The sequence below is a fragment of the Lasioglossum baleicum genome, chromosome 9 (assembly GCF_051020765.1).
Source record: "Lasioglossum baleicum chromosome 9, iyLasBale1, whole genome shotgun sequence".
NCBI lineage: Eukaryota > Metazoa > Arthropoda > Insecta > Hymenoptera > Halictidae > Lasioglossum > Lasioglossum baleicum.
Genome location: NC_134937.1, coordinates 15898695 through 15920083, shown reverse-complemented (window position 1 = coordinate 15920083; position 21389 = coordinate 15898695). Strand labels below are relative to the sequence as shown.

Below are 21389 nucleotides of genomic sequence, written 5' to 3'. Positions count from 1 at the left end.
ATTTCGTTGAAACTTTCACAGTGCATATAATTATAATTGAAACAGATCGACAATACGTATTTTTAAAATTTTCAATATAGACCCACATCAAACAGTTGAAAATGCAACTTTTATTATTTTTTCAACAATTGCGATCAATTGCAATTTTGGAAAAAATTTCTTTTCACATCCTATAGTAAACAAATTGCTCTAGCTTCCCAAAAAAGTTCAGATCGTATAGTACAATATTAAAATAGTTATCGTCTTTTTTAGAGCATCCTTAAACTTTTGTCCACTACTGTATGTATTTTGCTAACCTAAATGTGGAATATTTCGTAACTGATATGGAGACATAAAAAAAATGGTTCTTTTCTCCATTATTGAACGAAACCAGCTACATTACCTGGTATTAAAGTTTCAAAGCGAACATTATATTTCAAACCTAATATCGTATTTCTTTTATTCGCAACATGATAAACTTACCTGCGACGAATTCAAGGATATGCACCACTAAATCATTCCGTTTTATGGCTGCTCATAAAGTGCAGTGTAACTGTGGTCTGGCCTGTGTTAGTAGCATGGTCAAGTAGGGTCTATCTGGCCGAAGTTGTGCTACACGATCCGACTCTCCAGGGTAGTGTGACTTTACAATCTTGCAACAATCTTGGAAGTGTTGTTGTGACCCTGTGTCACAAACTTTGGATTTCGCGGCTCGTATATCCTCAGCATTTACACCGTGAATCATCCGAGTCAATGATGGGAGTGAATAATCGACGATTACACTCCCCCGTTTCTTGCATTTATTATGGGCACAGGTCTCTGGAACTCAGTATAATAATAAGCTTAATATTACGAAAGATTTAAACATGTTCTGAGAAGTCAATTCAAAATTTAAAGTGGTTCAAACTTCTTCGATAACTGATACTCTACATTTAATAACCAAATTTATATTTTATTCTAACTTCTGTAAATTTAATTCTGACTGAATGATGAATATCGTTCATTCATAAGAAAAGTGAAACAAATAGAAAAATTTTAAAAAAGTATAATAATAAATATATAAATTGTGGTGTACTTTTTATAACTAATGTACATGACAATTAACCCAGTACCTAAATAACAACAAATTATTTTACATATCTAAGTTGATGATATACAATCAAAGACGTTGGCAATTTTAGGTAATTTTCTAAATGGCTCTCCTGTAAAATTTCCTTTTCCTGACTTATGTCACTTTTCTTACGAATGAACGATATCTTCGATTTATGGGTATCAGATTGATCGACGTATAAAGTGTACCAGTGGTTATAGTACATGGAAAATTTGAGATTAAAATTAAAGATTCCATCTGTGCAAATTCCAAAATGAATTAAAATTTAATTAAAATAGTAATTACTGTTTGTCTTGTTCTAGTGTTAATTGCAGTGGGCCTATTTTCCAATTGGTCTTCACAAAGTTGTATGTCCATTACAATTTTTAGCAACTATGTCTTTATTCCGAGGAAAGATGGCTCTTTCAGGTGGATATAACGCAAGGGAAAACCAGATGTATAGTTCTCGAAACAAGGCATTTACGAAACGATTTTCTAGGACGTGAGAACTACATTTTGCATTCGATTCATGTGATCGAACAGGTGTATAGAAATACCCGACATAATTGCGTTATGCAATTTTAATCTCGTTGATCCAATAGAATGATTCTAACTGAGAAATTCGATAATACAAACGTTTTATACTATGTATTCTCGTAGCGGGAATCTGTCTGCACGTACAGCTGCCCTGAAAATATAACGTTTTTTAGTCCAACTATTTCCCAAAAGAAATCGTAAATATTTTAAATAATATCTGGTTCTTTTGAATGACAACATCTTCCCTATTTTTTATGTTGCTTCTTAAAATGATACTTTCAAAGAAAAATTCTTTTACATTCACATATCTGTAAATAATCTCAATAAATCAGACGAGTCATTTAAATATAACCAAAAATTAATAAAATGTGTGAAAATGGATTTATATGTCAAAAAGCAGTATGGAAATGAATAAAAAAGATATCACTTTTCTGAAGCTGTAGTTATTCTTTTACGTTTCGCCATAAGTTTTGTGTAGTTGCTACATGAAAAGTAATTTCGTCGGCATCATATTTACGTTACGTTGCATTACACTGTATCGCACATCAACGTTATGCAAAAAAGTAACGATAGCATTAAGATGACACTCGCAATGACCTCGAGATAATTTTTTCATCATCGTTAGACACACATCCAAAAAGCATACAGACCTGACAGTTAATTGTCCACTTAAAATAGCAAAAATAATAAATAGCCTTGTTTCCGCTGAAGAGTCGCGCATAATAATTCTGTAAGAAGTAAATGAATAAATCCGGCTAAGCGTCGAGAATAAACTGGCTGTTCCACACAACCGTGTGCCTCGAGTAATTCAATTTTCGGCGAGTACTGTGCAGATAGCAAGGCGAAGCGTCGGTGGAAGCTACGATGGGCCAGGTAAACAAAGATTGTCATCTCGAGGTTGTTAATTAGTAAGAAATCTGTTCTCGGTTAGCGTAACATTATCTTGATGCTACGGCAAAGTGATTACAATACTCTTTCCTCATTCTCAACGCTTTGCAGCCGAACACTCGAGCTCCCTGCTCGCGGTAATACGCCCCTAAGTGTGTACTTACACGGGGCTATTAAATTCCTGAGTGCACAGCGACCACGATACCGCCACTGCCTTAATTTTAAACTCGCTCCACGGCTGTCGCTGCTTGAGACTTTAAATTCTACACGAATCCGCGACAGTATAACGTAACGACCGAGCGATGTGTACACATTGCTGATTCCCCTACAGAAATACGAAAGAAGCGTAACCGTGTAGAGGCTTCAAGAGCTGCGTTTAAGTTTTTCTCCAGCTTCCATGGGACCGATTCAATGCCCCCCTCTCCGGGTTCTATGCCCCCACTTTTTTTAGAAGGGAAACCGGGCACGGTCTCTCAATAGAAATTATAGTCACGACATTCGTCAAAAAGTCTCCCTAAGGCTCACGGGCCAGACCCCGATATAGAATTTCTCGCGGAATCGAAGAATTCCATTTAAAAGCCGTCGCGCGACGATGATTTTACCCAGTTGAAAAGAAAAGGGGGAGGAAATGGACTCGAAGGACGGGCATTCACGTGTTTTCGGGATCCCGTTGAAAAGGTCTTAAGAGATGAACCGAATCGTGCACCCTATTTCGGATACAAATTCGAGGATGGAATGGTATCGGACATTTTCTGCCTTTCTTTCGATTTCCCAGCATTGAAGCAGTTTCGCGGAAAGAAAATACTGTGCACGGCTGGAACGCGGACTTTTCGGCGAAATTTTTTCGGGCTAATAACGTGTTATTGTTGCTGAAATTACCTTCATTTCTAATTTATCGGAGAGTTTTAGTGCGCTTTCAAAATGACGAGCTATTTAAGTAGAAGATGTCTTATCTTGCTAATGAAACTGGAGAATGAACTCAACATTATCTACAATAAATTGGTTCGTTTATTATGTTTCAAGCATGCACTACTTCTACTGTTTTAATATTTGATTTTGTACAAGTTATTAAAATGTAGCTCTTATAAACTTCCAATAGAAGCATATATTATTACAATTACATCATGTTACTGCAAAGTGCATAAGGTGCATGTGTCTTCCAAATTTAATTTTTGCATATTTATTGTGTAATATAGATAATAATTATAACATAATGATTGCTGCAAATCGTATTTAGTAAGACATACAGTTGTTGCTTATTGTACAATTAAATGAGTATGTAAAAAGATTTAGCAATCTGTTAGTTTTTGCTTCGTTCTATTCTATTGTACTATTATATCAAAATTATTCCTTTGACAATATACGCTATATAATGTTCGTTTATAATTGCAGCTTGAGATAGCTCGCACTGTATCTTTCTTTAAATACTTGAAAGTTCGAATTGTCAATATCGGGTTCCAATTCTCAGTTTTGGATTTCATATTTTGGACAAAACGTATCGAAGAGTTTCGAGTTTCACGCTTCAAGCATCAAATATTTAAATTTCAGATACCAAATATCGAATTTCTTCGTTTCGTTTTAATATTTGTTTCATTTTATGTTGAAACATTGACTTTGACAATATTCCGCGGAGCGCGTTCCCCAAATTCATTTCGTATTTCATTTCCGAAGCGAAAAACACGTAGGCCTAGACAACGACGATTTTTTTGAACCCATACAGTACCAACCCATCATTTAGCAGAAATTATTAATACAAACAAAATTTGTACGTGTGCTTGTCTGCGAAGCATGATTACAAATTGTTTTGTTAAAAAGAATGGAGAATATTGAAAAATTGACAAATAACTGTTTCGTTTTTCAAGCCCTGCTAAAAGTATAAAGGAAAAATATATTCTGGAACCGACAGCAGTTACACATATGTTGAAGCCGTACACAAAATTTGAGTTCGATTGATAGCTTTAGAGAGGTTTTTAGCAGTTTTAACTTTCGACTTGTAAAGATGCATTTTGGGAATATAAATATTTGTGTACTCCAAATGTATTTACTTCTTTGGACACATATATTGTGTTAAAAATTGCTAGAAATATCAATAAGTACACCCACGTTATTTTTATAATGTAATGTAAAATAATCATTTTTAGTGCTCCGTAAATCACCGTAGAACGCGTTTAAAATTTTAATTCGCCCCTATCGCCTCTGGCGCTTCACATGAAACGAGCTATAACTTCGTTACCGTCACAAATACAATTATAGAATTTTAGGAGAACACTTTTAAAATTCCGAACTATGTATGCACGAAAATATTCATTTTTTGGACCTATTGCACCAAAAATCTCTCTTAAGTGGAGCAGTCATTTTTCTCTGTACATAGAAAATTATCAGGCACTACGTAAATAATTCAGATTATCTGGTACCAGATAAAATTTGCATTTCAGCCAAGAAGAGCCTTGAAATGTCAATAGGTAGACTTTTTAACACTTTTGTCTTACCATCTAACATATTCCTCTAACAGATTCCTCTATAACTTACGTTTTTATAATAATTCTTCTAAAATTAATTTCAACTTGAAAAACTCTCTAAAATTAAGATTAGAATTAAATTATTATAAGAAATTTCAAATAAGCCAATCGGCCAAAAAAAGCAACCCTTGGTAGTAAAAGCTTCCAGAATCCCCACAACGAGTTCGAGAACCTCAAACAGGTCGTGGTGAGAGTCGCTGGTATGCGACGACCAAGGACTTCGTGGAATAAAGTAGGTTACAACTAGCGAGGTTCTACAACACCAAAAAAAAAATGCCTGCTTCCCTTAAACAACGTCCCACGGCGAAATCTACCGCTCTATAAAGAACAATTTGTCGGATGATCGCGCGTGACACATACATTTGATTGTCCCCGGGGATTCGTCGCCGCCTCCGACAGGAATTTTCCTACGTTAACGTTTTTCTTTTCCCCGTTTCCGCTCCGGGGGCCGACGACAAAGGACCGTCCCGCGATTCGCTGAGCTTTAATCGGGTAGGAGCTCGCACAAAGCTGCTGCATATATGCACCACATTCTACACACCGGCACACACAGACACACGTACAGGTTATCCGTAAAGAAGTTCACACGGCGTCGACGATCTTTTTAGCGGTGCTTACGACTCCGTCGATTTTCGACTGTGTCCCTAAACCGCCGGCCGCTTAATCATTCACGACGCTGCTCCGCGTGTGCACCGGCGAATGCACCCCCACTCAAAGGAACGCTAAAGCGTCCGGAACGTGCCCGAGGAAAGAAGTAAATAGAAGGAATTCGAGGTGAAGGTGAATTACTCCGAAACAAAAAATAAGAGTCATCCTTGGTGTCGGGAAACTCATGCGCGTTTTCGTTAACCCGTTAAACTAGCAACTTCTCGGCGATAAATGTTCGCGCGAGGGAAGTCCCCTCCGATCTTGATCATTTTTAATATTTTTTCAAAGTCTGGGTTAGATCTGGGTTGGTTCATCGTTTTCAGTTAAGAGTATTTAAGTCAAATCTCTGGTTAGGGACCATTTCTAGAGTCGTGGAACTTATGTACTAGTCTGTTAAACAAGCAATTTTTCAGTTGAAGAAATCGCTGATAAGTAGACTGCGGATCTTTATGCAAAATAAAAATCGTCTGCATCGATTGCAAAAAATAGAAACCAAATTGCATGGTATTTTTCCCCTTAATCATTTTAATAGAGAGGAGAAATCATATATTGACATCTTCAATTTTAAAAATATTCCAACAATTTTTAATTTCGTCTGCTCAATTTTGCTATAAATGCATAAAGATCCGCAGTCTACTGATAAATATTCGCGAGAAGTCCTGTCGAATCTCTAAATTATTAATTACAAGTTCGAGGCTATAGTGTTTAATTGATCGAAATTTATACTCGGGCAATACATACAAATGTTCGAAATTAGAAGGTTGAGAATTAGAAAAGTTAATTATGTATTTATATCAGTATAGAACCATGAATGTCAAAATAACTGATTAGAAAGTAATATTGATTGAAAATACTCGGGCAATATATAGAAATGTTCAAAACTAGAAGGCTGGAAATTAGGAAAATTGATAAAATTAAATATTTATAGCACTAGAGCAATGAAAGTCAAAATAACTAATTAGAGAAAGTATATCTATAATATCTAGAAACTTCATTGTCGGTATTCAGATTCTGCAATATACACTACTGTGCAAAAGAAAGAAGCACCCAGTATATTTATAAGATATAATGACAAACAATATCTTCATGTAGAAATTGTATTGTAAAATGATCGATGTATTGCTTTTAAAGTATCAAATAATTCATCTTTAAAACTTACTGTGTTCTTATTTGATTTTCTACGCTTTTCTATTAAATATGGCCGGGTATTTCTTTCTTTTGAACAGTAGTGTAATTTTTATACTCTCTATACGTAATGCATTTAAAAGAGACTATCCTTAAATAATCAAGGTGGACAAAATCAGGGTAAAAATATTTACGTGCATTTGCAACAACAGAAAATAATCCAATACACATTGTAGATTATTATCGATAGAAACTATAAAGTAAATTGAATCGGCAGGACGCGTACGTTGATGAACAGAAGGAGGGAAAAGCAAATTAACTATTGAAAATTTAATTATTCACGACGAAAGATAGCCGTTTCGTTTGATTACGTTACACCATTAAATTTACTTTGCATTGTGTTATTGTCAGAAGGATACTCACATGTTTGTCTGTATTGACAGTGAAACCAATTAACTTGGTGAGGCTAAAATTGAAATTTGACATGTGAATATTTCGAATTAATTAACAAGTTAAATTTAATTTCTTTAGGAGAATTCATTCGTCAAATGAATTAATATTGTCCTCCAAATATTGGATAGACACATTCAATGATTTATCTCCCAAAACTCAGTCGATTAATGGTAACGTACATGTATATATGTTTAAACAATTTTGCTTTGATCACGGTGACCCATTTAGAGTTCAATAGAAAGCTAACTGTGTGTGCTGCAACTAAAAACATCCCAGATTTCATATGCCACTAATAATTAAAGAGTATTCGACTTATTAAATAGGTGTGAATCGATAGTTTATAATTAACACAATTTTGTGCATGTGGTCTAATCGTGATTATCAGTCACGATTAGATTCGAGAATAATTAAATCTTGAATGGAATCGACAATATATAGAAGAATTAATAATCAGTTAGAGCAATTGGAGGATTTATATGCCGCTGAAAATTCATTGCTCTGAAAGAGGATTACACGTATTTAAAGAGAGTGGTTTCATTTATTTAGTAAAGAACACGAGACGACTGCTGCAACAAAACGTTTCCCTTTGTTTAGCATCCCGTTCTACTCGCTAGTCAAGGAAATTCTACGCCTTTGTCAACGCGATTGCTCCACGGGGATGAGGTGTGTCAAGTAAATACATTAAACTGGGAAACTTGAGCGAAACTGCAGAAACTGCGCGATTTATGCAGCGTTACTCTAAATCTGTTTGTATAATATAAGACGGATGCGGTGTTGTACTGTTGCATAGTTCTCCACCCCTTTTTCAGTATATTCCACGAAATGGTAAACCAATAAACCACATATTATTTACATTTAAAATAAAAAGTTAACTCAGCATTTCCTCCATGAAAATTTTTTATTATTCTGGCCCACTATGAAATTTTTTTTCGTTCTTTCCTGCGTCATCCGATTTCGACGAAATTTTCAGTATGTGTATAACTAACATAGATCTACAAAACATATATTTTAAATTTTCACATTAAGGGGCCCAAATAAAAAAGTTTTCTAAAATACCTTTTTTATTTTTGCGTGTAACCTTGTAAATTAAAATTTTTGGAAAATATTTTCTGCAAATCATTTTTTAAACCAATTGATTATAAAAAATCAGGTCATTTGGTACAATTATGAAAAAGTTATAAGTTTTTTAAAGGTGTACGAATACTTTGTACGCCCACTGTATGTTGCAGTTACAGTAATTACAACACAATTTTTGTTTCGCCAAAAATTCAGACAGTATTATAAGGAATACAACAGAATCATCAAATCAACATTAAATATTTACAGTACGACCGAATATACCAACATGCTTCAAATTTAACACTAGGTTTACCGAGCACTAAAAATGACAATTTTACATTACTTTATAAACGTAACAATTTAGCCATTTTTAAATATGTATCCAAAGAAATAAATTTATTAAATAATTCCTTATGGATGTATGTGTACAATTTCAATAATCGCATATTAAAAATATTAGAACCCGTCATATTACCTTCAATCTAATCAATAAATTATTTATTGTACAAATCAACAAAGGTTGAATCCAGCATTCTAATTAAGTAACTATCATACGAAATTTTATGTTTGACAGTTTAGTTCGGATAATTGAGGTTCTACTGTATTCGAAATTAAACGGTTCTTCCGAAGAATTCCTCCACCTACCCATGATTAAAATCAACACGAAACTCATTGGCTCGACTTACATGATAGAACTTTCGAACAGGAAATGACAGTACGCGTAATAGTAACAAATGAATATTCTACGTGGCCGAGTTCAGATTCGGTTAGGTCGTGGACTTTGATGAATGAAAGTTCCGCAGGACCGAAAAGTGCGCAAAGTCGGCGCGCAAAAAGGTCGAGCGGGTGTAATGGACTTAATGTAAATTGTAAATGGTGACGGCGGAAAGAAAAAATTCGCAAGTGGGAAGTTATTCACGGTTAAACCGAATATCCCCGGCCGGCATCTCAATGAAAACGCTTTGTAGTAGGAAAGACCATCCGGTCAATTATTCAAGCGGGAAAGGGTCAAATGTCCGAGCCGTGTGTAAGTCATTAACGAGCACAGGAAAATTGTCCATGCGCAAGCAAGGCGGCAACCCGAGAGCGAGAACGTTACATAAACGCCTGGACCCTCGAGCATGAGCAGCTAGTCGCCGCGCGCGCCAGCTGAAACAGTGTTCCACGTAACGACGATACTGGCCGGGCGCTATGGTAAATTCAATTTTGAGTATCTTTTCATCAGAATTCCTTTCATGCATACGTTACTCCCGGCAGGGGAACGAAGTCCGGCAGCTGCACGGTTCTCAGAATCCGGGACTTTCCTCGACACCGAAATCCCCATACTCTCACGCATTACAAGCCCAATCAGAAGTTAACCTCACTCATGGTCACACGCGAATTCCGACCATGATTGTATACAATATCCTTGACTCCCGGAAGAAACATTTGCGGAATCCCCTAACGAACCCTCATCGCACAGCGGGGTATTTGGCCCGAAATGTCGGAGAAAAGTCGATTTCAAAATTTTGCGTAAGTCGTACAACTTAGTTAAAGGTCTGAAGAATAAGGTTATTGTATTTTTATTTGTTCACCCGTGAAGTACTCCACTTCGTCGAAAGTAAAGAGATTTTACAGCATACTTTGCGTTCTTTACAGTTTCTGAAAGAGTTCATTCATTAGCGATTTTCAAGCGTTTTAAGGGAATTGTGTAAATTCTTACACTGCAGAAGTTTTCGTTGAGGTGGAGTGGGGTAAGTGCGTACTATCACGGTGGGGTAAGTGGGCACTGTAACTATAAAACTAAACAAAATATTGAACGCAATAAAAATCATTTTGTAGCAGGCTTGATAATAATTCCTTTCTTGCCCCGTAGCACTTGAAACAAGGTTTGAAAGTATTTGTATCTCTCAGAGCCGCTCTTGTTCCATTTTCGGGGCAAGTGCGTAGTAATTGACACTTTGTACAGTATCCTATCAAAATGATAATTTTCAAGCAAAATTAGAATCCTACATAATACTAATTCATTAGTAACAACTGTGGCAAGAGTTTGATACCAAGATCGTTAAGTTTTTACATACCACACTGAAAATACATCAGTTTAAAGTCCAACTTTGCAAAAACTAGTGCGCACTTACCCCACTCCACCTCATGTTGAAATGTTGGTTTATTGTAATAAGTAGACTGCGGATCTTTATGCATTTATAGCTTATAAAAATTTACAAAAACTGTTGGAGTATTAAATTCGACAGAATTTACTTCGATTTTTATTTATTTCGGATCTACGAATGCTATCACCAATGAAACTAGAATTTTCTTTGGTACCACTTTCGCAAAATTTGTTTACAAAAATTGAAAATTGCATGTACATCCGCAGTCTACTAGTAAGCGTTAGATAAAAACACTAATGATCGTAATTTAATGATACAAAGGATACAAAGTACTGTGATTACATTCTACAGTAAAGAGCAGTTACTGTCAAAATTTCGGCAACGAAGTAGAAAACTACGGTTCTTCATTTTGATGTACCGCACTGAAGAAAAATAGTTGCGTTCTCAAACTGTGTTTGGACTACTATGATTGGAAAGTGGGGAAAGACCTCCGGGTTCGAGGAAGCCCGACGCAACAAAGCGTCGCAGCGAAGCCAACTGTATGTGTATAGAACTACGAGAGATTAAAAACACACCTGTCACGATCCAAATCAAACATTTGCCAAGATCAGTGAGTGGGTTGCAGCACGGGAAAAATTCATTTTCGCCTACCAGTTCCTTCGAGTTGTTTCGGTCGTAGTAGTGTATTTTGCGCGATGGCGATGCTGTTCGACATTCCTTTACGAGCGTAGGCTACTTGTTCGTTTAATTGGTGCATATTTATGAAAAATATTCAAAACATCACGAAGCAAAACAAAGGGATGAATCTGCATGAAAAAGTAATTTGAAATCATGAAAATAATCATGCCCGGAGCTTCATTCTCGAATAAGTCGATGCTGAAAATGATTGCGTCTACATTCGTCCCTATATTAAATAGAAATTCTGAATAACGAATAAAATTTTTGACCCAGTTCCATCGATTGACCATGCCTGACCAAAATTCGAACGCGACTTTTGGAATGTCAATAGATGCAGAATTTATTGTAAATATTTATCCCTTCGTTTGGAGATATTATTTGTACCATCATTCTAGTGCAGGATGCTCGCATGGATACACATACTATTGATTCGCAAACGGGGAGGGGGGGGGGTTAACATATTTCATATAATTCTACATAATGATGCATTTGAAAGGTGGCTAGAAATTGTATAGCGCTAATGGAAATAAACTTCAGTGCAAAGAAGAGCAGTAACGTTGTTTGAATTCATATGCAAAATAATATTGGTGTAAAATTTTGAAAAAATTTCTTTTCACGTCGTGTAGTAAACTAATTGCTCTAGCTTCCCAAATAAGTTCAAATCGTATAGTGCAATATCAAAAAAGTGATCGCCGTTTTTAGAGCGTCCGAATATTAAATTCGAGTAACTGTAAGTAGAATGGGACTATCATACTCCGATAAGCAGAATAAGACAATCCAGATGACACAACTGGCAGATAAGGAAGTTATAGTGCAAAAAGGCAGTGTCGGTCAGACAAGTACAAAGTCACCATCATCACCAGACAAACAGAGCAAATCTAGCTAGGTAAAACGAGACAATCATGGTCAGACAATTGAAATGAAATCGTCAGGGTCGAGCACAGCCATCCTATCGGGGCTAATAGATTAGACGACCGTGGTCAGATAAAACACAATTGCTGTTGGTCCAAAGGTAAGAGAGATAATCGCAATCTAGGCAAGTAGATTAGGTACAGAGATTTTCCAAGCAATCAGGATGGACGCAGAAACTCTCACGACACGTAAAACAGACAGTTGCCCGCAGAGCAAGTAGAATAGGGTCACTAGTCAGACAATAAACGCCGGCGCTGGCGAGATATGTAGAGCAAAAGCGAGCATTTACCGAGCATGTAGAATATCGAACGTTGTCGTGCGACTAAATGGAACGTGGAGAGAAGGCTTGGCAAAAATGACTGACGCTTAACAGCGTGATTGTTAAATGGTGGCATCGCTGGCTTTGCGCAAGCCAAAAAGTGAGTGGTAATTACAATGTACACGGCAGTCAATTACAGCGAGGTGGTTCGACCGCACGGATGGTTCGATTTTCAAAACACTTCAATCCCGGTTGCTTTATCTTCTCGAGGAAGGCTGGTAATTGGATGACGAAGAAAACGTACCGTTCTTCCCGAAAAATGGGAGCGAGCTCGGGCAGGGGAGCGTCGGGAGGGAGGAATTCGTTGCCAAGAAGGAAAGGAAAGTGGAAAATATCGCGCTTCTGCTTCCGGTGTCGGTGGCGTCCCTGGAACACTGAACTTCCTCCGGCAGCTATTCCACGAAATTCCGCAATATCGAATCTCCACCCGGAGTCGCTATTTTACAAAATTCCGGAAATCTTATTCCGTGGAAACACGCTTACGCGCGCGAGCGCTCGCGGCCGAGGTTTCCGTTCCACCTCCTCTCCTCCTCCCCATCCTCCTCCTCCTCCTCTGGCGGAGTGCGATCGGTCTTATTCGTCGTGTAATAACGTTATCGTGATCAACTCGTTACACACCCGCACCTGACCCAAATAATTGCCGTTTTACCGTGGTATGCATTTTCCATTTAACCGTTAATATCATCGATCGCACTCTCAGCCAGGACACCGAACTCGCCACTGGCAGTATCGCCGCCGGAATATCAGCAGGGAACGATGCATCGACGTTTATTATTTATTTAAGAGACGCCCTCAGCGTTTGGCAGCTGTCGGCCCGACCGATGACATTCTCCGTGACGTTTCGATGACATCGGATGTGATAAAAAATTGTACGTCCCGTAGGGTGATATTCTTCATTTTTCAGAAACAACCGCTGCCGATGATGAACGAGGCTAATTATCAACGAGAGCTGAACATTATGGACAGCGCGCCGGAGTTCATTCATAATGATTGGTGCATTAACGAATTACTCGACCCAGTCTGGATTTTATGAACAGAAGAGCCCATTTGGTCCTGACTGGTTTAACTATTTCTGCCGGTGATTACTTTTCGAGGAATTTTGTAACGCGACTGTTAGAAATACATAATTATTGTAACCTCTTCGTTCGGCTGTTACAGTAAAATTTTGTATAATTTCATCACTAATGAAAATTTTCAGCGCTAAATATTATTTCCAAGGCGATTGGTCGAATTTCATTTCTGCCCATTATCTCATTAATTATGATCCAATTAACTGCGTTGTTAATACAAATAATAGATTACACCGAGCGGAAATGGCGCGTTAATTTAAGATATACATCGCGGTGTTTCTTCAGCATTTGCGTTTCTAAAAATATACCCGGATGCCACTCAAGAAAATTAAACACTTCCTACATTGGAATTATTCGTCGAACGACGGACAGACAATTCTTTATTATCTATTCATCACGCGCATCGTGTGTTACGTGTCTGGTGGATTAGCTTGCACTCGGAATATAAATCTGTGCTTTACGAATGTGAGCATTTTAATAATTTATAGGTCTATATACCATGTCACATTCATTTATACATAAAATGTACTATGTATATGTACATTATTTTATGGTTGTATATTCCATGTCACATTCTTTTATAAAATCTACTATATGTATATGAATATTATTCTTACGATATTAGATGGTCAATAAATTGTAGTTCTACATTTCTGTTGCTGTATCTGGTTTTCCACATTCGCAAACTTTGAACATGTATTTGTTTGAATAATCTTTCACGTGAGAAATGTTTCTACGTTTGTACATACTATATGTATACAGCCAGGAACAACTTGATGATCGATCTATCACCGTCGACGGTGTTGTCAAACTTACCGCTATCATATCATCGATGCACGCTTAGATCCCCCCTAAAATCTTCGCGTGCAACCACTGCCAGACATGCAATAAGCTATTTTATGGGAATATAGACCCGTGACAGTTATTCTCTCACATTAGCGCCTATTTCGATCGTTCCGGACATCTTGCAACAGCAGATCTTCCTTTCCCATTAATTTTCCATTTTTCATAACGTTTCCAATTCGAAAAATAAAATAATGAAAATTGAAACTGTTCCTTAAAATTTCCAAATCATTTCCTCGTCCACGAAAAAATCAACAGTAAATCCATTCAGGCCTGCAGGGTCTCCTATGAGGATTGCATAAACATCCACAACCTAGTCGTCCGTAATGAAAATACTCTACAGGATCTTCCACTAATTGTAAGAGGTGTTGTTTTAAATGATAAAAAAGGAGTTTTTTTTACAAACAACAACTTTTTTACAATTTTAATAATCACGTGTCAAAGAGTGATGGACCCTTCTTTTCCACAGATCGGTGTTCCAGAATTAGCAATTATTGTACAGGGTGGTGCACGCAACTTGCACATCTATATAACTCCTAAAGTATGCGTCGCATGATAAAGTTTTGTATACAGAAGTTGCATGGTCTGAAGTGTTACATTGTATAGCGTATTTATTTTTCTTACAGGTGGAAGCGTTTCGCAGATTTGAAGGTCGACTTTGTTTTTTTTTAATGGAATATTATATTTTTTATACCGAAATATGGAAGAATCTCGAATTCTGAGTAAAAAAGTATTGACCTTGATTAGCCCTAAACCTAATAATTAACGAGTAAAATTTTCAAGAAATAGAGAAATTACTCGTTAATCATTAGGTTTAGGGCTAATGAAGGTCAATACCTTTTTACTCAGAATTCGACATTCTTCCATATTTTGGTATAAAAAATATAGTATTCCATTTAAAAAAACAAAGTCGACCTTTAAATCTCCGAAACGCTTCCCACCTGTGAAAAAATAAATACACTACATAATGTACCCCTTCAGACCATGCAACTGCTGTGTACAAAACTTTTTCGTGAAGTTATATAGGTGTGCAAGTTGCGCGAACCACCCTGTATATAAACTCGTGTGCAATATTTTTGGATTACAATTCCTGTACCATGGTACGGTAAGAAAATGTGTAGAGTTGATTATAAGAAACGTAAAGATTCGATCATTCGCAGCCATCGGAGCATGAAGTGAAGGTATTTGGAGATCGCGTTTACTTCATCAAAATTTCGTTCTACTCGAGCTGGTTCGATTTCCTGTGAATCGCTTTTTGTCATCGAGTCACAAACGATGATGGTATTCAGCAGGAGTAAAAAACTTTTCGAACAGGACTCGAAGAGATAGCAACAGCGGGGAACTTCCCATTACCGGTTCGAAAATAGGCCAAGAGAAATTCGAGAGACTTAAAAGACGGCGCCGGGAGATATCTTATCGCCGAACGTGAGCTAGTAACGGTACAATATAATAGCGTATCTAGCACATACTCGGCCAAACAGTTCGGTACAGCCGAGTCGTCGGCCCTTGCGAGTATATACGACGTTTTGCAGCCGCCTAGTCGAGATATGTTCGCCGGTCTCGCGGCGGGAGCGTGAGCCCGCATACCAATGAGCGTTGTGGGCGGGACGAGAGCGTCATAGTTGTGACTCAGTTTGTGCTGCACAAGCGGGAAAAAGATTTCACGTGGTAGGAAAATCGAGGAGGCATCCATTTGGAAGGTAGCCGCCGCGATTTTGAAAGCGGAACGCACGCGAGCGCGCTAGCGCAATGCCGCGTGCGCGCATACACGCCTTAACTTCGAGTGGCAATTTGAATAACGTATGCACGGGATATAACTTGTGCGCCGAAAAAAAGGGGGCCACGCGAGAAATTTGTTACGCCTTTTATGAGGGCACCGCAAACTTTCCAGATTCAGGCCAGTGTTCCGGATGGTACCGACTACGTTGTGTTTACAGAGCGGTTGCAGCTTGTGAAATTTATTCCCGCGAGGAAACGCGTGCGTAACAAGTTTCTACTGCAGTTACATTTTTTTCATACTCGGGAAATATTGGTGGTGAGGTGTGGTCATGTCTCTGAGCAGCTGTACTCGGTTTCAGCACAGAATGCCTCGTACCGTCACACATTTATACATTTACTTCAGGGTAGGGTGGACATGGTAGTACAAACGAGCAGGGGGTGGTTCTACATGTAAAAATAAATCGAGAAAAAGCAATAACATCTTTTCGTTTGAATCCTTGTTTACGAGAAAATCAAATTTGAAGTCGGGTTCGTCTGCTTTAGGATGTGTAGCCGCGTCAGACATTTCCCATCACATTCAAACTTGACTGTCTCGAAAACGAAGCTTCAGGTGAAAAATGTTGTAGCAAATTTTTTTTAAATTATTTTTATGTACTATCTCCTTGCCTGGTTGTCCAATCTCCACCCTGTATATCAATACAATTGACAGAATTATGCGTGACGGCGCAATTGAAAATACTAACAAGGGAAGGAGCCCAAGTGTCCGACTTAGATTTTGATAATCTTTTGTGAGACGATGATACATACATATATGGATCTCTAATGATGCCTGCAAAATATTAGTTGTAGTTACTCAATAGTTTTAAAGATATAAACAATTAAACTTTCACGCAAACTGCTTCCCTCGTAAGTGGTCGAAGAAGTAATGAAAATTTGCTGTCAGAACGCATAAAATTGTTCGAACAGATAAAACAGTATCGCGTCTGTAATTCAAAGACAAATCCGAACAAAGTTGAGACTCAGATGATAAATGCCACAGAAATAGCTACCTATCAGTTGTATTTCGGCAAGTGGAATGAGACAGTCATATTTAGACGAATAGTGTCGAGCAAGCCACGTAAAATAAAAGAGTCATGTTGGCGTAAGAAGACTATATTGGGATCAGTGGAAAGAACCAGCTACAGTCAGACAAGTATTCTGTCATAACGCCAATAAGATAAGTAGAATAGGTTGGGCAATGGTCTTACAAGTACTATAGGATACTAATGATCAGGAAAGCAGAATTTTATATCCATGCTTAGTAGAACACAATATCGATGATCAGCCAAGTGTAGCATCAGGACCGTGATCAGGCGAGCAGCACTGGATACAAATGATCAGACGAGTTGAATAGGACGGCAGTGGTCCGGCAACAAAATTGGGGCAATTTTAAACACGTAGAATAGGATAGTTAAAATCGTGCAACCACGTGGAATAGTTCTGTCCCGACAAGTAGAATAGGATAACTCTATGGTCAGCCCACAAAGTGTTTAATACTGCAAAATATTTTGTACGAAATGATATAAAATATCGATTATTCTGCAAATCAATGAAGAAAATATAGCAAGATATGTTAGTGGCTCGATATCATTAGTATGTGTGCTAATTGAGCAACGATGATAGTTTAATTGAACACGCGACCGTATCGACGCTGTGTCATAAAGAATATAGATTACACGGGGACCGTTTAGACGTTCCCGTGCTCTTGGCAACCGCTGCTGGTATGAATACTTGCATTCTGGCGAGTTTCCAGGAAACATTATAATATGTTCCACCGTTACACCCTCGAAACATGTGTCACACATACTTCCAGCTCATTTATAAAACGTCTCGTATAATCGAGTATTATGATTTTACTGCGCGGCGAATTCACATTATCGTTCAAATAACCCATTCGGTACATTTAGAAGCTGTTCACGTTTGTGGAACGGATTTTCAAGGGGGCTTAACCCAACCGAAACTTAACCCAGAACCAGGGAAATGTTAATGGTTTAGCCTCGTTTCAAGTATTCAAACGTTATTATTATTCATCGATTTCTTTGAAGGACCTGCTTCGTGAATAACGCTACTGCTTAATTGATGTGGCTGGAAGTGGTAGCAGGTTGTACTTATTGATTTAATAGCAACAAGTACGGTTTGATAACTTCTATTGTTACAGAAATACTTCGTTATTAGAATTCATCATTTTTACCAGCTCAGTCTGACTATGGCGAGGTCATACTACTTGCACAAGCATAGACCTATTACACTATTTGTCCAACTGGAGCAGTCCTTACTACTTACCGGATTGTCACTATCATACTTGTCTGACTGTGCTGTCCAATACTACATGTCTAATCACAGCTATCTCGTTCTACATATCTACCCGTGGCATTCATTCAACACACATACTATTATATCTCACAACTCATTTTGATTTTTCATGCTTATTCAAGGCATGTATTAAGTACAATTATTCGTCAGTTTCATCGCATCAGAATAGAACATCTGTTTTGTCGCGGCACTGTAGGTTCGCGAATGTTCCGGATCACTGCCCGCCAAGTTAATCTTCGGCAGCTAGTTTAATTGATAAGATGATCGCAAAGACAATGATTGGTTCGCGTGAAAACGTTTTTCGTTAAATTTAAATTAAATTAAATATTTTATATATCCTAAACGCATAGGATTTAAAACAAATTTTTTTTACATATTGCTTTGTCATCCAGTTCTGTGAGCAAAGTTTAAAATTTCAAGTCTCCAGCTCATCAGGAAGTAAGTTTAAAATCAATTGCAAAATTTGTACCGAACAGACAAACAGACAGACAGACAAGAAAGCGAGCTACTAAGAACGTGGTAAAATGTCCATCGTCACAAAAAGAGTTTCTTAATATTGTCATATTATTTTAGACGTATTAACCCTTAGCATTCAGTGAGTCACCACTAAAAATTGCTGTACCATTATTCACAATATTGTTTACATCAGTAAATTTGTTAGAATCTACTCAATTTCTACACATTTAAATATTGTATGAGGCATTATATCAATTTCATATCCATAATATGAAAAAAATTTTAATTTTCGAGTTAAAATAGCTCCAACTGCAAAGCGTTAAAATGACTAAAAAAGAGAATATATTTTCATCCAACTGTTTCTTGCAAATGACAGACAATTATTCTTTTGAATAAAGATCTGCTGGTAGTTAAAAATAATGGAAGTACTGATCAATTGCAATATCCGTTATAGAACTGAGTGAAACGAGTCGAAATGGTCGGTCCAGATCCGCGCCTACAGTCGAGCAGTCAATAATTGAAATCACCGATGTGCGACGTGTCAACGAACTTCCCCCAATTAGAGGCAGCCACGATAAGCAGAATTAATCGATTCTTGGACAAGTAAAATACGGTGGCCCATTACGAAATCGCTGGCCGGCCACTTGGGAGCCTGTATCCACCGTGGCGGCTACGACTGACGAATTTTTCACGATATTAATTCTCCTCCGGCTTCCGGTGGTACATTATGCCCATTGGGATGGAACCGGCACCAGGCTTCAGAATGAAAGGATCATTAATACGAATCCCGGCTTGCCTCGAGACCGGGCCACCGCCATTGTGTTCGAGCCGCGGAACGAGAAAACGGATTTATAGAAATGAAGATTTAAGGAGAAGCCTGACATACCCGGGTGAAAGCATGCTCGAAAGAGCCAAAGGTCGAACCTGCCGCTGGAATTATGACGTCATTTCGACGTAACCCTTTCGTTTTGCGGTGCACATCTTCCGGTTCCCGGGAACAAGCTCCATCGATGTTACTAATTGGCGTTTCGGCACAATGTAGAACGCAATTATCAGTTGACTGAGAATTTTCTGCATTCATCGTGCACCGATGCGTTCAGAACGCAACAGGAAAAATTGTTCCTGTAAACCCCGAAAATATTGCACTCGGGGAGTTGTGTCGTTAATTTAGCCTGAATGTTTCTGCTAGAACGAAAGTTTATATACAATACGCGTCATTAATTGTTTGGCGTTCATTTTGAACTGCGCGCAATATTTTGTTAAAAAATCTGAAATTTTTTACGAAGGCGAATAAAAATATAGGATTTTCGAATTTCATCAGCTCCAACGAATGAACAAGCGTAGAACTCATAAGCAAGAATTACGGATCTTAGATTTCGCTCGAGATTTACGAGAGTGTTCACCCCGTCGAACCTCATCCGTCTCCTAGTGTCCTCTTTCTCGCTGTATCTTCGAACCGACGAGCGACCATGCAAATTTATATGGCAAATAATAATCCCTTCCCATCGGTCGGAATAAATCCAGCTAGCTGGCGACGCGTCGAAGACGTAAACCCTCTCCGATTACCGATCCCACGAACGTGCTTGAAATATCGTGTCCCTGTAGAACGCATCGCGTCGTTTCTGTCTCTTTTACTTTTCTTCGTTATTTCAGACTTTGAAGCTTCATTCGTTCAGCTCTTTCCTTTCTATAAAATTCACCATGAACGGACAAATCGAACATTTTTTTAAAAATTCTATGTTATTCACAGCTACATACATTAAATTGACTCAGTCTAGCTTTCTAATAGTTCTAACGATTCTAATAGTTCGTGTGGAAAGTGATGGAAAAATAGATATTTTTAAGGTCACAGAATTTATCTGATCGCCATTGTTTGACAGTATTAAAATATCATAAGATTCAATAGAATTATATGCTTATTAACATGTTCTAATTTAGCAAATTAAATTCTGTTACAATATCTTTGAATTCGTTGAAACCATAACCATTTAAAAGTCGGATACAACATTGATAAACATTATTTGATATTTATTTTTAAGTACAAAACCAGAGCGTTACAAATTGAGAAGAACAGAATCAACGTTACTTTCAGCTGAACGAACATTATGCCAGACAAACTGGATAAACCACGGTCCCGAAAAAACAATGGAAGGAACAAGGACACGCGGCCTAGTATTTCATGCTCGAAGTGTACCATTCAATTTTTATTCTCAAACCGATCAGTTGTAGCTGTCGCTCCACTGAGAGAAACGCGATATATTATTCGGTCTGGGATCAATTTACAGTTTCCGCACGTCATCATTTCCATTCCGAACGAGAATTCGATTTCGTGCATGTTCCTTCAATTTGTTACTAACCCGTGTCTGAACATTCGAGTAGATTAACTATTCGCCATCATTTCGAATCGATGGAAGACAAATTGTAGATCGGAGGAAGTTTACTGTGACGAAGGTGCGTTGTTTCTTCCTGGGAAAATGTAGCTGGGTGTACAAACACACTGCTGGCATTTGTCTGACTATATAACGACTTGTTCTACTTGCTGACACATGAGTCTATTTATCTAACAGAGAAATTAATGTTTTGTTTAATTATAGAGTACATTAGAACTGAAAGTGTCCGTGTTTATTCGTAACCATAATTGAATTGTCTTTC

General features: G+C 37.7%; 1 long non-coding RNA gene across 1 annotated transcript in view; it reads right to left on the bottom strand.

Moving 5' to 3' along the window:
* Window positions 1–21389, bottom strand: part of LOC143211887 (uncharacterized) — an 81226-nt gene that overhangs the window by 15222 nt on the left and 44615 nt on the right. The window contains exons 3-4 of the long non-coding RNA XR_013009561.1: window positions 1706–1757; window positions 463–798 (exon numbers count right to left, since the gene is read on the bottom strand). This is a non-coding gene — a long non-coding RNA (uncharacterized LOC143211887). The remainder of the gene's footprint in view (window positions 1–462; window positions 799–1705; window positions 1758–21389) is intronic.